Raw genomic sequence first — 18,250 nt, 5'->3', positions numbered from 1 at the left:
GTACTCTTCCATATGTGCTTAAGTTATTGATCTCACCCGGAAAATAGATCGTAATTTGTTTACTGTACTTTTCTTGTCCGTACCAAATCGTAGTGGCTAGTTGAAAGCAAACATTGGTTGCGAAGTAGCTTTGTCCGGTTTGCACCTTCAGATCCGCCATGGCACGGGCACTATACTCGTAAAGCTTATGGTTTCCCCCCTTTATATTCACTACCATCATCGTAGGTGCTTCGTGTCGTGCTAGCACTGCTCCTCAAGACCTCAACCCAAAGCTTACGTGTTGAAATACGAATCTGATATGATGCTCATATCACTAAAACAGAGAACGTTTAATTGGTCACCTAATGTTCCTATATTCGTTTCGAAAAGCATGTGCGCCACCCACTGGTCCAGCTAGTTCCACTTTCCTGATTTTTCTCTTGATGCTTAGGGTTTTCCCCTTTTATCTACTCTACTATGATCTGCGTAGGTGCTTTCTGTCGTACTAGCATTACTCCACCCTTCAAGCTAAACAACACAACACTCAGAATTCGAAAGCTTAGTTGTTCAAATATGATTGTGATATGATACTGATATTAGTTAACCGACACATTTAATTGGTTAGCTAAAGGTCCCACTTGAGTTTCCAAATGCATGTCGCGACATATAGAGAGACAGCATAATTGCATTTCTTTGTCACTTGTTGACCGTACTTTCTTGTCCATACCAAATCTTAGTTGTTATTTCAAAGCAAACATCGGTTGCTAACTACCCTTTGCGCGGTTTGCAGCTTCAGATCTGCCATCCCACTGCCACGGTCAACACTGTACTCATCATGCTTATGTTTTCCCCATTTTATGATGACCACAATCAGCCTACGTGGTTCGTGTCGTAATAGCACTGCTCCACCCATCGAGCTAAACAAGCTTAGTTGTACAAATTCATATCTGATATTATTGCTGATATTAGTAAAACTGAGAGATGTTTAATTGGTTAGCTAAATGTTCCTACTTTAGTTTCGAAATGCATGTGAGCCACATATGGAGAGACCGGAAAGAATAGTATTTCTCTGTGCGCTCTGGTTCATCATGGGTGGCCAACCGACATTGTATTGAAAGACTTGTAATATCTTCAATCTGCTTGCTCTTCTGCTCTTCTTTAAGATGATACTCTTCTCTTGCGGTCGACTGGTCAGGTCGAGTTGTTCTCCCTTAGTATATTTTGAATCTGTCAGGTCAGGTCGACTTGTTCTTCTTTACTATATGTTGAAGCTATCATCTGCGAAGTGTCATCACTTCTGGAGCTCTCATATTTTGAGTAGTAGGCCACATTATATTAATGCACACAACAAATTACAGCATGCATGGCATCTTTTAAAAGAATTGCAGAGATAGCACAAAGGGGTTTACAGGGAGGCAGTATTGGATTAGAATCACTTCTGCATTACAAAGAAAATCTCACTTGTTTTTATGTTTTCATGCATGTCAGATATTGAACATTATCAAAATGAATATGAGAATGGGCGCACGAGAGGAATATTGCGGAACGATCCACTGGCTAACAAACTTGGCATGGTGGAGGATGGCCTATCTTATTCACCCATCAAGGTGCTTGCTCTAACTTTGCAAAGTTGTATTGGTCGCACATATTTTGCATCTGACCTCTTGCATTACTTCTACTTTGTTACACCATCTGCTTAGTTTAAGCATCATATATGAGTATATGCCATACCTATCCATTTTCTGTACCTATTCCATGTGTCGTCACACTATGTTTTTCCAGTCAAATGTTGTTCTTTCGTAATAGATGTCCAAAAGGAAGAGGGTGAGTGCAGATCCTCAAGGAGTACAAACTAGGTATTTGGAAAAGGTAGTGATACCTGTTAAATCAGATAGATCAGCAGCCACAGAAAACACAGGCCCAACTGTACCACACTTTACCCCTACTCCAGTGGCCAAACCCCTATTAGAACTGCTGGGAGCCCAGCGTCAGGTACTGTCTATGATATCAATTCAAAATTTGAACTCCTAAATTTCTGCTTGTGCCTTACCTTCTCTCTTGTATGAAAACTAATTTCAGATGAATCTCCTTGCTCAAAGGATCATACGATCTCAAAACAATAATGGGCTCTGCATTGCTCTTGTCAGTACCTCTCTCCCTTTTGCCTTGTAACGTTGTACTTAATTAATTGCTATTTGATTATGTATCATCAGTCTGCACCTGAGCTTCATTATCCTCTGTTTCTTCCAATATTATTTGATCTATATTTACTCTTTGCAAAATGTAGAATAATGGCAACGCTTATAAAGAATTTTCTTTGGGGAATTTATTGAATTATCCTTCCATCAACATGGAGAAGGGCTTTGTCCAGCCCGTGTTAACATGTAATGTAAGTTCATCCTTCTCAAGCCTTCAAACTTTGTTCTAGTATAGATTTGGATAGGCATCATTTCCTCCACTGCTGTTTGCTTTGCTGTTTACATCTGATTGGATGTTTGCAACAACTACCAGTTTCAAATTGTAGTTGTAAAAACATGTTCCTTATGCAGAACAGATCCATTTATTTGCTTATATAATTGTGAAACCTGTTACGTGTCTCCTTGTTTCTCTTTCAGACTCGTATCTCTTACGCCAGGCAGAACTTTAGGGAAGATAGTGAGCCAAACCATCTTGAGGACAGCGAGATGACCCCAAGGTCCTGTCTTGATGAAGACAGTGAGTTGAAGCTACTCACCAGCAGGTGTGAGACAACCTCTGTGCAGTCGCTGCCTCAATCAGTTCGACTTCTTCAGTCTCAACTTAAAGCGGAAAGGCTTGCTTCAGCTCAGCTCCGACTTGAAGTCAAAGATGCAATGAAGATGTCAGAGGACTGCCGTGCGCACCATCATGCCTTAAATCTAGTGTTGATGCATCTATCGTTGACACAACTGAGGTCTACTCAGCTTCTTCAGCTGTTTGGGGGGGCCCGACGTGGCCAGGCCTAGTGCCTTCTGAAGTGCTCTCAGTTTTGTATATTCTTTTGTCGGCGCGTTTATTTGCACTGGTGGCGAACTTTGATGCCCAGTGGATGTAATATGTGTGATAGCCGTGATAGCCTAGCGTAAGTTGCTTGCTTATTTATTTCCTTGTTGTCTTGTTTATTTGTTTGCTTGTAGTCATTGCAGTTCTTTTTCCGCGGTTTGCTAGTGGCTGCAATAACCTATTTTTTAAAACTAGGCCACAATAACCATGGGCTAATATTTACTGTAGTGACACTGGGCCTCCTACGGGCCGTAGAAACAGTGGGCCTTCTACGGGCCGTAGAAACAGTGGGCCTTCTACGGGCCGTAGAAACAATGGGCCTTCTACGGGCCGTAGAAACAATGGGCCTTCTACGGGCCGTATCATCAATGGGCCTTATACGGGCAGTATGATCGATTGGCCAAACATGGGCCAATAACAGGCCGCATTATGGCCGTAAACGGGCTAGAGTTGGAATCGTCCGTTCATGGGCCGACCATAACGGGCCATCGTTAATAGGCCGTATTTGATGACGCTATGAAAACGGCCCAACGTATTAACGGACCACAAACGGGCCGACTGTAACCACGGGCTGAATTTGGCCCACAAGCAGAAAATGACAGTAACGGGCCGTAAGTAAACGAATGCTGGAAATGAGCCCAAGAATAAATGGGCTCTGAGAAGGCCGAAAGATAACATGGGCTGGAAACGGCCCAACGGAATAACGGGCCGTTAATGGGTATAAAGTGATACACTGTTCATTACGGGCCAGTTTCACCACGGGCCGTTAATGGGTGTAAAGTGATACACTGTTCATTACGGGCCAGTTTCACCACGGGCCGTTAATAGGCCAAGAGTTACATAGGGCCTCATATGGGCCGAAAGACGTCATGGGCCATACATGGGCCAGAAGTGAAAACGGGCTGGAATCATATTGGGTGGCCCAGATGACGCTACTGGGCCTAATTCGGATAGGGCGTAACGGGCCTTGGGTTAGCGGGCTGTAAATGGGCTATATGCGAACAGGCCGTTAACAGGCTTTACATGGGCCGGCCCGCCACCTTTTGACCAAGTCAAACGGGCCGGCCTTTTCACAGGAATGGGCCTCTGTTGGGCCGTGCCACGTGTCGACGTATCATAGGCGCCTTCTGTCCAATGAGTGGATGACATCTGTCCCAACGATGAGCCGACACGTGTTTCCTCCAGCCAATGATGATTTTACACGTGGAAAATCCCCAATAGTCGGGGCTGTTAATGGGTTATCGGATCCAAAACCCGACCCGATAGCTTAACGGCGTTCCGTTACGGTGGATGCCACGTGTCGGTCACCCTTGACGAAAGCACTTCTGTGACGCGGGATTTATCGTCATGGAAGTGGACACTTCCGTGATGATAATTTTGGTAATGTCATGGAACACTTCTATGACAGCACAGGTATGACTATCTTGATTCTGTCATAAAATCATCATGGATGTACATGCATGACAGAAAATGCGACCTACTGTGACAAACACGTATCATCACGGAAGTGTTTTTTTTTTGTAGTGAGTGCTTACTCCGGCTCTGGTTCATGTCAGCGGTCCGCTTGACCAGCTCCTGATTCTGGGAGTTGTAGGTGGCCACACGGAGGTTGTGGTAGTCCTACAATGAAGACAGGAGAAGATAAAAAGTCTCAACACTCGGAGCATACCTTGAAGTTCTGAGCCGCTTTCTCAGCAGCCGGCCCGGAACTCAGGGCTACACCCAGTGAGTGCGTTGGCGCGCCCCCATGGAAGATCACAAGAATCAAAAAAACAAGAAGTAAAAGGCGTACCCAGACGGCTGTACGCATTGCCAAGAACTCCTGCATGGATTGCTGGAGAGCGGCGCCTTGCATGTTGAACCAGGCCAGGACGTCCTGCATGGCCACGTTCAGAACACCCGAGCCATCCCCAGACGTCCAGTCCGGAGGGGCGGCACTGGTGGCATCGGTGTCAAGCACCGACAAGCTCGAGGGCCCGATCTCCATCGGCCTCGGCGCTGAGGCCGCCTTCACCGGGCGCTGGCGCGCCAGAACACGGGTCGTGGGAGTCAGATGTTGGAAATATTCCCTAGAGGCAATAATAAAGTGGTTATTATTATATTTCCTTGTTCATGACAATTATCTATTGTTCATTGAAAGTGCAAGTGGCACTTATGCTATATTTTGGTGTGATGACAATGTGGTTAGTTGAACTAATATCGGTTGCTAATGTTTATCTCAGGATATTGGTTCTAAGTGCCCACAATGGAGATGTGCGACCCCTCCATTTCAAAAAGGGCAAAGGCATGGTCTTTCGATGCTTCGAAGGTTTTTCAGTTTTGGTTTGCTTCGAGTCGTAGGAAAGACCACACTATTAAGAGGGGTCTGTGTGGATGAAAGTCATGTGGGAATGCCATTGCCAAACCTTACTCTCTTATCCTTCCCACTCAGCCCACTTAAAGTATCTAGTGTGTGTGTGTTGTGGTACTCAGAAATCTTGCAACAGAAAGTTACTGGGTACCCCATGCGCACGGGGTCTTTTGACCCCCATGTGCACGGGGTACTGCGTAACTCTCTGAGTACCCCGTGCGCACGGGGACTTTTGACCCCCATGCGCACGGGGTGGTGTGTAAACTCTCTGAGTACCCCGTGCGCACAGGGTCTTTTGACCCCCGTGTGCACGGGGTGGTGTGAAAGCCTCTGAGTACCCCGTGCGCACGGGGCTGACTTAGCCCGTGCGCACGGGGTCCGACAGGCAGAAATCCTCACCGGCCAAGAACACTATATATATGCCCTTCTTCCACCTCCAACCTTCAACCCTAATGTCTTGTTGAGCTCCACCATTGCTACACCCCATTTTGCTCAATACTCTCAATCCCTCCACCCAAACTTGTTGAAACTTTGGGGATTGGGAGAGCAAGACCCGATCTATAACTTGACCAAACCAAATCGCGTTCCCCGCAACTTTTCTTCCCCATTGACTTGTTACTCTTGGAGATTGGGCTCCTAGGCGGCTAGAGGTTCCTCCGGAAGCTTCCTTGCTTGTGTTGTGCTTCGCAGAAGTTTGTAAAGGTGTGGTGGTCACCATCAAGACCAACCACGAGTGATTCGAGGCTCATCCATTGGGGGTGACTCGAAGGAGATTACGGTGAGCCTTCGGTGGCGTTCCGCAAGCTTTGGCTCCGGCACCGCTCCAAACGGAGAGTAGCTCTTCCCTAACGAAGATTGAACTTCGGGATAAAATCCGCGTCCTCGTCTCACTTGTGGTTAATCCTTTCCTGCACCTTACTTTGTTGTTGCATGCTTGTTGGTGTGCTATTTAGTTTGTTACCTAGCTTATTTCTCTTGGAGCTTGTTTGTCAAAGGTTGCATTCACCTAGTTGCATATCTAGTGAACTCTATTTATCCGCGAAGCCTTAAAAACGACAAGAAAGATTAAAATTTGTAGTCTCCTATTCACCCCCCCTCTAGTCGACCATATCGATCCTTTCATTCATGCTATAATTGTATTAACCGGAAACTGTAATACATGTGTGAATACATAGATCACAACATGCCCCTAGTGAGCTTCTAGTTGACTAGCTCGTTGTTCAATAGATGGTTGTGGTTTCCTGACCATGGACATTGGATGTCGTTGATAACGGGATCAAATCATTAGGAGAATGATGTGATAGACAAGACCCAATCCTAAGCATAGCACAAGATCATGTAGTTCGTTTGCTAGAGCTTTTCTAACGTCAAGTATCATTTCCTTAGACCATGAGATTGTGCAACTCCCGGATACCGCAGGAGTGCTTTGGGTGTATCAAACGTCACAACGTAACTGGGTGGCTATAAATGTGCACTACAGCTATCTCCGTAAGTGTCTATTCGGTTGGCACGAATCGAGACAGTGATTTGTCACTCTGTATGACGGAGAGGTATCTCTGGGCCCACTCAGTAATGCATCATCATAATGAGCTCAGTGTGAATAAGGAGTTAGCCACGGATCATGCGTTACATAACGAATAAAGAGACTTGGCAATAATGAAATTGAACAAGGTATGGGGAGACCGACGATCGAATCTCGGGCAAGTAACATACCGATGGACAAAGGGGATTGTATACGGGGTTGATTGAGTCCCCGACATCGTGGTTCATCCGATGAGATCATCATGGAACATGTGGGAGCCAACATGGGTATCCAGATCCCGTTATTGGTTATTGGCCGGAGAGATGTCTCGGTCATGTCTGCATGGTTCCCGAACCCGTAGGGTCTACACACTTAAGGTTCAGTGACGCTAGAGTTGTTATGGGAAATAGTATGTGGTTACCAAAGGTTGTTCGGAGTCCCGGATGAGATCCCGTACGTCATGAGGAGTTCCAGAATGGTCCGTAGGTGAAGATTTATATATGGGAAGTCCAGTTTCAGTTGCCAGAATGGTTTCGGGGGATATCGTACTGTACTAGGACCATCAAAATGTGTCCGGGGGTCCATCGAGTGGGGCCACCTGTCCTGAAGGACTTAATGGGCTGAATATGGGAGGGAACCAGCCCCCTAGTGGCTGGTGCGCTGATGTCTACTACGCAACCTTCTCTTTGTAGACGTTGTTGGTCCTCCAAGTGCAGAGGTTTGTAGGAGAGTAGCAAATTTCCCTCAAGTGGATGACCTAAGGTTTATCAATCCGTACGAGGCGTAGGATGAAGATGGTCTCTCTCAAGCAACCCTGCAACCAAATAAAAAAGAGTCTCTTGTGTCCCCAACACACCCAATGCAATGGTAAATTGTATATGTGCACTAGTTCAGCAAAGAGATGGTGATACAAGTGCAATATGGATGGTAGATATAGGTTTTTGTAATCTGAAATTATAAAAACAGCAAGGTAACTAAAGATAAAAGTGAGCACAAACGGTATTGCAATGCGTTGAAACAAGGCCTAGGGTTCATACTTTCACTAGTGCAAGTTCTCTCAACAATAATAACATAACTGCATCATATAACTATCCCTCAACATGCAACAAAGATTCACTCCAAAGTCACTAATAGCGGAGAACAAACGAAGAGATTATTGTAGGGTACGAAACCACCTCAAAGTTATCCTTTCTGATCGATCCATTCAAGAGTCCGTAGTAAAATAACACGAAGCTATTCTTTCCGTTCAATCTATCATAGAGTTCCTACTAGAATAACACCTTAAGACACAAATCAACCAAAACCCTAATGTCACCTAGATACTCCAATGTCTCCTCAAGTATCTGTGGGTATGATTATACGATATGCATCACACAATCTCAGATTCATCTATTCAAACCAACACAAAGAACATCAAAGAGTGCCCCAAAGTTTCTACCGGAAAGTCAAGACAAAAACGTGTGCCAACCCCTATGCATAAGTTCACAAGGTCACTGAACCCGCAAGTTGATCACCAAAACATACATCAAGTAGATCACGTGAATATCCCATTGTCACCACACATAAGCACATGCAAGACATACATCAAGTGTTCTCAAATCCTTAAAGACTCAATACAATAAGATAACTTCAAAGGGAAAACTCAAACCATTACAAGAGAGTAGGGGGGAGAACCATCATAAGATCCAACTATAATAGCAAAGCTCGCGACACATCAAGATCGTGCCGAATCAAGAACATGAGAGAGAGAGAGAGATCAAACACATAGCTACTGGTACATACCCTCAGCCCCGAGGGTGAACTACTCCCTCCTCGTCATGGAGAGCGCCGGGATGATGAAGATGGCCACCGGTGAGGGATCCCCCTCCGGCAGGGTGCCGGAACATGCTCCCGAGAGGTTTTTGGTGGCTACAGAGGCTTGCGGCGACGGAACTCCCGATCTATGGTGCTCTCGGATGTTTTTGGGGTATATGGGAATATATAGGAGGAAGAAGTAGGTCGGTGGAGCTGCGAGGGGCCCACGAGGGTGGTGGGCGGGCTCAGGGGGGCAGGCGCGCCTTCCTACCTCGTGGCCTCCTCGCTTCTTTCTTGACGTCCACTCCAAGTCCTCTGGATCACGTTTGTTCCAAAAATCACTCTCCCGAAGGTTTCATTCCATTTGTACTCCGTTTGATATTCCTTTTCTTCGAAACACTGAAATAGGCAAAAACAACAATTTGGACTGGGCCTCCGGTTAATAGGTTAGTCCCAAAAATAATATAAAAGTGTATAATAAAGCCCATTAAACATCCAAAACAGATAATATAATAGCATGAATACTTCATAAATTATAGATACGTTGGAGATGTATCAGCATCCCCAAGCTTAATTCCTGCTCGTCCTCGAGTAGGTAAGTGATAAAAGAAATAATTTATGAAGTGTGAATGCTAGCAGGTACACAGGTTTGATCAACGATAATTTCAATCACCTTTTATAGCATCATTATATGTCATAACAGTAGCTCAGCTCATAAACCTTCTCATGATCAAGTAACAAGCTATTCACATGTTAAAGCATAGACCATAAACTTTGCTTGAAAACTAACAAACTAAGTTCTTAGTCATCAAACAATTGCAATTCATCTTATTTTCAGGAAGGGTCTATGTAAGAGCTTTGATTTAGCAAATCCCACATACTCAACTATCATATAGTCTTCCATGATTGCTACCACTCAAAGCATATTTTTAGAATAAATAGCATCCATCGAACATAGAGAAAGATAGGGTCTTAATGTTTCGCCTCCCAACTTATTTATCATATAGATAATTGTCAACAATAATAATTCATTATCAAATATATTTGAATGGCCATATATGCTTAGATCTTTCCCCATCACATGATGCTTGCCAACTAAAGAGTAGATTGGAATGAGAAGGAATACTATTGACTCTTGCATAAAAGTAAAAGATAGGCTCTTCGCAGAGGGAAGCAGGGATTTGCAAAGGTGCCAGAGCTCGAAGCTTTAAAACGAAGATGCAAATAATTTTGAGAGGTATGCTTTCATTGTCAACATAACAACCAAGAGTTCCCAATATCTTCCATACTAGATACGTTATAGGCGGTTCCCAAACAGAATGGTAAAGTTTTTACTCCCCCTCCACCAACAATCACACTCCACGGCTTGTCCGAAACAATGGGTGTCGTCCAACTATCAACAATCCTGGGGGAGGTTTGTTTAATTTTTTTTTGCGATTTTGTTTTTGATCTTTTGATCATAGGACTGGGCATCCTAGTTACCAGCCACTTTCTCATGAATGATGAGCGGAGTCCACTCATCATGAGAATAACCCACCTAGCATGGAAGATACTGACAGCCCCTAGTCGCCACATGAGCGATTCGGGCATACAAAACAGAATATTATTTGAAGGTTTAGAGTTTGGCACATGCAATTTTACTTGGAACGGAAGGTAAATACCGCATATAGGTAGATATGGTGGACACTCATGGCAGAAACTTGGTTCAAGGATTTTGGATGCACAAGCAGCATTCCCGCATAGTACAGAAATTTTGGCTAGCAAAGGATTCTAAATAGCAAGCACCACATGTTAGAGGATCCATAACAATATAACTTCTATACAAATATACCCAAGCATAACTCATTATGTTGTCTTGCTTGTCCAACTTCAACTAATTTTCTCAGGTTTGAAAATAATTAATGGGGCTCACAATCATAGAAGATCTCTAAGGTAGTATATTTATATGTGAAATGTCTCTTCCTTCAATATTATTTCATGAATTGTTCAAGTGACCAATACAATGTTTGCTAACCTTCAATAAATTTACCACCTCTACTTCTTATATGTGAAGTCATTATTCCCCATGGGATAAGCATATGAAACATATATAATTTCATATTTATGATATTCAAATCATTCAACCATTTACTCATAGGATATAAGTGAAGCGCACGAGTAAATGACAAACTACTCCAAAAAGATATAAGTGAAGATCAATGAGTAATTAAATAATTATGTAGCTATGTGAAGACTCTCTCTCATTTAAGAATTCCAGATCTTAGTATTTTATTCAAACAGAAATCAAAACAAAATAAAATGACATTTCAAGGATAGCACTCATCATGTGAAGAAGCAAAAACTTAGGCTCAACCGATACTAACCGATAATTGTTGAAGAAGAAAGGTGGGATGCCAACTGGGACATCCCAAAGCTTAGATGCTTGAGACTTCTTGAAGTAATAACTAGGGATGCCTTGGGCATCCCCAATCTTGAGCTTTTGTGTCTCCTTAATTCCTCTCATATCACGGTTTCCTAAATCTCGAAAGCTTCATCCACACCAAACTCAACAAGAACTCGTGAGATAAGTTAGCATAAACCAATGCAAAAACCTTATCATTATCTACTGTAACAAATCACAAAAATTATAATTCAACATTGCATACTAAATGTCTCTGCATGTTTAATACTCATATCCTCAAATAGAATCATTAAACAATCAAACATATGCAAACAATGCAAACATAACAGCAATCTGCCAAAACAGTACAGTCTGTAAAGAATGCAAGATTCATCATACTTCCCTAACTCCAAAAATTATGAGAAAAATTCTAAACTGTAGAAACTTATCATATCTCATTATGCAAAAAGTTTCAAAATTTTATAATTTTCTGACTTTTCTAGGGAATTTTTGCAACAGCGGCAAACTTTCTGTTTTGAAACAGCAACATGTATACTTGCAAAATAAGCATGGTAAAGGCTATCCTTGACATTTTTATTGAAAATATAGATGAAAGACATTATTCTAAATAAAAACAAGCAAATACTAACAAAATAAAATGACGCTCCAAGCAAAACACATATCATGTGGTGAATAAAAATATAGCTCCAAGTAAAGTTACCGATGAACGAAGACGAAAGAGGGGATGCCATCCGGGGCATCCCCAAGCTTAGGCTCTTGGTTGTCCTTGAATATTACCTTGGAGTGCCTTGGGAATCCCCAAGCTTATGCTCTTGCTAGTCCTTATTCCATAGTCCATCGAATCTTTACCCAAAACTTGAAAACTTCACAACACAAAACTCAACAGAAAACTCGTAAGCTCCATTAGTCTAAGAAAATAAATCACCACTTTTAGTACTGTTGTGAACTCATTATAAATTCATATTGGTGTAATATCTAATTTATTACAACTTCTCTATGGTTCATACCCTCCGATACTACTCATAGATTCATCAAAATAAGCAAACAACACATAGAAACAGAATCTGTCAAAAACAGAACAGTCTGTAATAATCTGTATCAAACGTATACTTCTGGAACTCCAAATATTCTGAAATAAATTGGTGGACCTGAGGAATTTGTATATTAATCATCTTCAAAAAGAATCAACCTAAAATTTAACGCCCCTAGCATTTAACGCCCCTAGCTAGGCATGATGATTTCAATGATGCTCACATAAAAGATAAGAATTGAAACATAAAGAGAGATGAAGAATATGACTAGCACATTTAAGTCTGACCCACTTCCTATGCATAGGGATTTTGTGATCAAACAACTTATGGCAACAATAATCAACTAGCATAGGAAGGCAAAACAAGCATAACTTTAAAACTTTCAGCACATAGAGAGGAAACTTGATATTATTGCAATATGTAGAAGCATATGATCCTCTCTCATAATAATTTTCAGTAGCATCATGAATGAATTAAACCATATAACCAGCACCCAAAGCATTCTTTTCATGATCTACTTGCATAGAAATTTTACTACTCTCCACATAAGCAAATTTATTCTCATCAATAGTAGTGGGAGCAAACTCAACAAAATAAATATCATGTGAAGCATAATCCAATTGAAAATTAAAATCATGATGACAAGTTTCATGGTTATCTTTATTCTTTATAGCATACGTGTCATCACAATAATCATCATAGATAGGAGGCATGCTTTCATCATAATAAATTTGCTCATCAAAACTTGGGGGACTAAACATATCATCTTCATCAAACATAGCATCCCCAAGCTTGTGGCTTTGCATATCATTAGCATCATGGGTATTCAAAGAATTCATACTAACAACATTGCAATCATGCTCATCATTCACATATTTTATGCCAAGCACTCTATGTAATTCTTCTTCTAGTACTTGAGCACAATTTTCCTTCCCATCATTTTCACGAAAGACATTAAAAAGATCAAGCATATGAGGCAACCTTAATTCCATTTTTTGTAGTTTTCTTTTGCAAACTAAACTAGTGATAAAACAAGAAACTAAAAGATTCGATTGCAAGATCTAAAGATACACCTTCAAGCACTCACCTCCCCGGCAACGGCGCCAGAAAAGAGCTTGATGTCTACTACGCAACCTTATCCTTGTAGACGTTGTTGGGCCTCCAAGTGTAGAGGTTTGTAGGAGAGTAGCAAATTTCCCTCAAGTGGATGACCTAAGGTTTATCAATCCGTACGAGGCGTAGGATGAAGATGGTCTCTCTCAAGCAACCCTTCAACTAAATAACAAAGAGTCTCTTGTGTCCCCAACACACCCAATACAATGGTAAATTGTATAGGTGCACTAGTTCGGCAAAGAGATGGTGATACAAGTGCAATATGGATGGTAGATATAGGTTTTTGTAATCTGAAATTATAAAAACAGCAAGGTAACTAATGATAAAAGTGAGCACAAACGGTATTGCAATGCGTTGAAACAAGGCCTAGGGTTCATACTTTCACTAGTGCAAGTTCTCTCAACAATAATAACATAACTGGATCATATAACTATCCCTCAACATGCAACAAAGAGTCACTCCAAAGTCACTAATAGCAGAGAAGAAACGAAGAGATTATTGTAAGGTACTAAACCACCTCAAAGTTATCCTTTCTGATCGATCTATTCAAGAGTCTGTAGTAAAATAACACGAAGCTATTCTTTCCGTTCAATCTATCATAGAGTTCATACTAGAATAACACCTTAAGGAACAAATCAACCAAAACCCTAATGTCACCTAGATACTCCAATGTCACCTCAAGTATCTGTGGGTATGATTATACGATATGCATCACACAATCTCAGATTCATCTATTCAAACCAACACAAAGAACTTCAAAGAGTGCCCCAAAGTTTCTACCGGAAAGTCAAGACAAAAACGTGTGCCAACCCCTATGCATAAGTTCACAAGGTCACTGAACCCGCAAGTTGATAACCAAAACATACATCAAGTAGATCACGTGAATATCCCATTGTCACCATAGATAAGCACATGCAAGACATACATCAAGTGTTCTCAAATCCTTAAAGACTCAATCCGATAAGATAACTTCAAAGGGAAAACTCAATCCATTACAAGAGAGCAGAGGGGGCGAATAATCATAAGATCCAACTATAATAGCAAAGCTCGCAATACATCAAGATCGTGCCGAATCAAGAACACGAGAGAGAGAGAGAGAGATCAAACACATAGCTACTGGTACATACCCTTAGCCCCGAGGGTGAACTACTCCCTCCTCATCATGGAGAGCGTTTGGGATGATGAAGATGGCCACCGGTGAGGGATCCTCCCTCCGGCAGGGTGCCAGAACGGGCTCCCGAAAGGTTTTTGGTGGCTATAGAGGCTTGCGGCGGCGGAACTCCCGATCTATGGTGCTCTTGGACGTTTTCGGGGTATATGGGTATATATAGGAGGAAGAAGTAGGTCGGTAGAGCTGCAAGGGGCCCACAAGGGTGGGGGCGCGCCCAGGGGGGCAGGCGCGCCTCCCTGCCTCGTGGCCTCCTCGCTTCTTTCTTGACGTCCACTCCAAGTCCTCTGGATCACATTTATCCAAAAATCACTCTCCCGAAGGTTTCATTCCGTTTGAACTCCATTTGATATTCCTTTTCTTTGAAACACTGAAATGGGCAAAAAACAGCAATTTGGACAAGGCCTCCGGTTAATTGGTTAGTCCCAAAAATAAATATAAAAGTGTATAATAAAGCCCATTAAGGGTGTGTTCGGTATGTAGGAATTTTACAGGGAAACTATAGGAAGTCAGAACCTGAGGAAAGTTTGACAAAGCATCATTCGGTATACAGGATTGGCAGGGAGAGATTACACAGGAAAGGCTCCATAGCCCTCAGTTTCACAGGAAAAAAAGAATCCACCCAATTCTCATTTTCTGGGCGGAGTCCCGAGGCCATGCAAAGGAAAGCAGCATGTGTGCCTGTACTGACTCGGTTTAAATGCCCATAGCTATATGAAGTGACATGCACAAGGATAGAATAATGAGTTCTGCACCACCTTTTGTGACTAGGGTCCACACGTTCCTTTGTCTCTCTTTCCTGCAATCCGAACACCAAATCTCATATCTTCACCATAATTTCTGATTCCAATGTTTTAGCATTGTATTCCAGTAGCATTCTTGCATCCTCTATTGTTCCTGTAGTTTCTTCAACTCCATACCGAACAGGGCCTAAACATCCAAAACAGATAATATAATAGCATGAATACTTCATAAATTATAGATACGTTGGAGACGTATCATGCGCCCCCCAAGGGCCCAAGGCGCCTAGGGTTTGGAAACCCTAGGGGAGGGGGCGCCTCCCACCTTGCTGCTTGGGGGGCAAGTCACCCCCTCCTGCCCCCCCCCCCCCTCTAGATGCATCTAGGGGGGCCGGACCCCTCTCCCCTTCACCCTATAAATAGAGTGGGGTGGGAGCGCAGCTGCACCCCCTTCTTTGGCGCAGCCCCCCCCCCTTCCAACACCTCCTCCTCCGTAGTGCTTGGTGAAGCCCTGCGGGAGAACCGCAAGCTCCACCACCACACCGTCGTGATGCCGAAGTTCTCCCTCAACTTCTCCTCTCCCCTTGCTGGATCAAGAAGTAGGAGACGTCCCCGGGCTGTACGTGTGTTGAATGCGGAGGCGCCGTCCGTTCGGCACTTGGATTAGATCTTCCGTGATTTGAATCGCCACGAGTACGACTCCATCAACCGCATTCTTGTAATGCTTCCGCTTAGCGATCTTCAAGGGCATGAAGATGCACTCCCTCTCTCTCTCGTTGCTAGCATCTCCTAGATTGATCTTGGTGACACGTAGGATTTTTTTTTAATTATTACTACATTCCCCAACAGTGGCATCATGAGCTAGGTCTATGCATAGATTCTATGCACGAGTAGAACACAAAGTAGTTGTGGGCAATGATTTGGTCAATTTGCTTACCATTACTAGTCTTATCTTGATTCGGCGGCATTGTGGGATGAAGCGGCCTGGACCGACCTTACACGTACGCTTACGTGAGACTGGTTCCACCGACTGACATGCACTTGATGCATAAGGTGGCTAGCGGGTGTCTGCCTCTCCCACTTTAGTCGAATTGGATTCAATGAAGAGGGTCCTTATGAAGGGTAAATAGCAATTGGCATATCACCATTGTGGCTTTTGCGTAGGTAAGAAACATTCTTTCTAGAAACCCATAGCAGCAACATAAAGCATGCAACAACAATTAGAGGACGTCTAACTTGTTTTTGCAGGGTATGCTATGTGATGTGATATGGCCAAAAGGATGTGATGAATGATATATGCGATGTATGAGATTGATCATGTTCTTGTAATAGGAATCACGACTTGCATGTCGATGAGTATGACAACCGGCAGGAGCCATAGGAGTTGTCTTAATTTATTGTACGACCTACGAGTCAATGTAAACGCCATGTAATTACTTTGCTTCATTGCTAACCGTTAGCTCTGGTAGTAGAAGTAATAGTTGGCGAGACAACTTCATGAAGACATGATGATGGAGATCATGGTGTCATGCCGGTGATGAAGGTGATCATGTTGCGCCTCAAAGATTGAGATCAAAGGCGCAAGATGATATTGGCCATATCATGTCACTTTATGATTTGCATGTGATGTTTGTCATGTTTACATCTTATTTGCTTAGAACGATGGTAGCATAAATAAGATGATCCCTCGCTAAAATTTCAAGAGATGTGTTCCCCCTAACTGTGCACCATTGCAAAGGTTCGTTGTTTCGAAGCACCATCTGATGATCGGGTGTAATAGATTCTAACATTCGCATACAACGGGTGTAAGCCAGATTTACACATGCAAAACACTTAAGTTGACTTGACAAGCCTAGCATGTACAGACATGGCCTCGGAACACGAGAGACCTTAAGGTTGAACATGAGCCATATAGTAGATACGATCAACATGGAGATGTTCACTGTTGATGACTAGTTCGTCTCACGTGATGATCAGACACGGCCTAGTCGATTCGGATCATGTATCACTTAGATGACTAGAGGGATGTCTATCTGAGTGGGAGTTCATTAAATAATTTGATTAGATGAACTTAATTATCATGAACTTAGTCTAAAATATCTTTACAATATGTCTTATAGATCAAATAGCCCACGCTAATGTTGCCCTCAACTTCAACGCGTTCCTAGAGAAACCCAAGCTGAAAGACGATGGTAGCAACTATACAGACTGGGTACGTAACTTGAGGATCATCCTCATAGCTGCCAAGAAAGCATATGTCCTTGAAGCACCGCTAGGTGAAGCAACCATTTTCCCAGCAACTCAAGACGTTATGAACACCTGACAGTCGCGTGGTGATGATTACTCCCTGGTTCAGTGTGGCATGCTTTACAGCTTAGAACCGGGGCTCCAAAAGCGTTTTGAGCAGCACTAGCATATGAGATGTTCCAAGAGCTGAAAATGGTTTTCCAAGCTCATGCCCGAGTCGAGAGATATGAAGTCTCCGGCAAGTTCTACAGCTATAAGATGGAGGAAAACAGTTCTGTCAGCGAGCATATACTCAAGATGTCTAGGTTGCACAACCGCTTGTCTTAGTTGGGAATTAATCTTCCAGGTGACTCGGTCATTGACAAGATTCACCAGTCGCTTCCACCTAGCTACAAGAGCTTTGTGATGAACTACAATATGCAAGGGATGGAGAAGTCCATTCCTGAGCTATATTCAATGCTGAAATCAGCAAAGGTGGAGATCAAAGAGGAACATCAAGTGTTGATGGTGAATAAGACCACTAGTTCCAAGAAAGGCAAGGGTAAGAAGAACTTCAAGAAGGATGGCAAGGGAGTTGCCGCGTCCGTTAAGTCAGTTGCCGGGAAGAAGCCAAAGAATGGACCCAAGCCTAAGACTCAGTGCTTTTATTGCAAGGGAAATGGTCACTGGAAATGGAACTGCCCCAAGTACTTAGCAGATAAGAAGGCCGGCAACGCCAAAGGTATATATGATATACATGTTATTGATGTGTACCTTACCATCACCCATAGTATCTCCTGGATATTTGATACCGGTGCGGTTGCTCATATTTGTAACTCAAAACAGGAGTTGCAGAATAAGCGGAGACTGGCGAAGGACGAGGTGATGATGCGCGTCGGGAATGG

Source organism: Triticum aestivum, chromosome 6B (genome assembly GCF_018294505.1).
Source record: "Triticum aestivum cultivar Chinese Spring chromosome 6B, IWGSC CS RefSeq v2.1, whole genome shotgun sequence".
Lineage (NCBI taxonomy): Eukaryota > Viridiplantae > Streptophyta > Magnoliopsida > Poales > Poaceae > Triticum > Triticum aestivum.
This window is presented reverse-complemented; position numbering follows the sequence as displayed.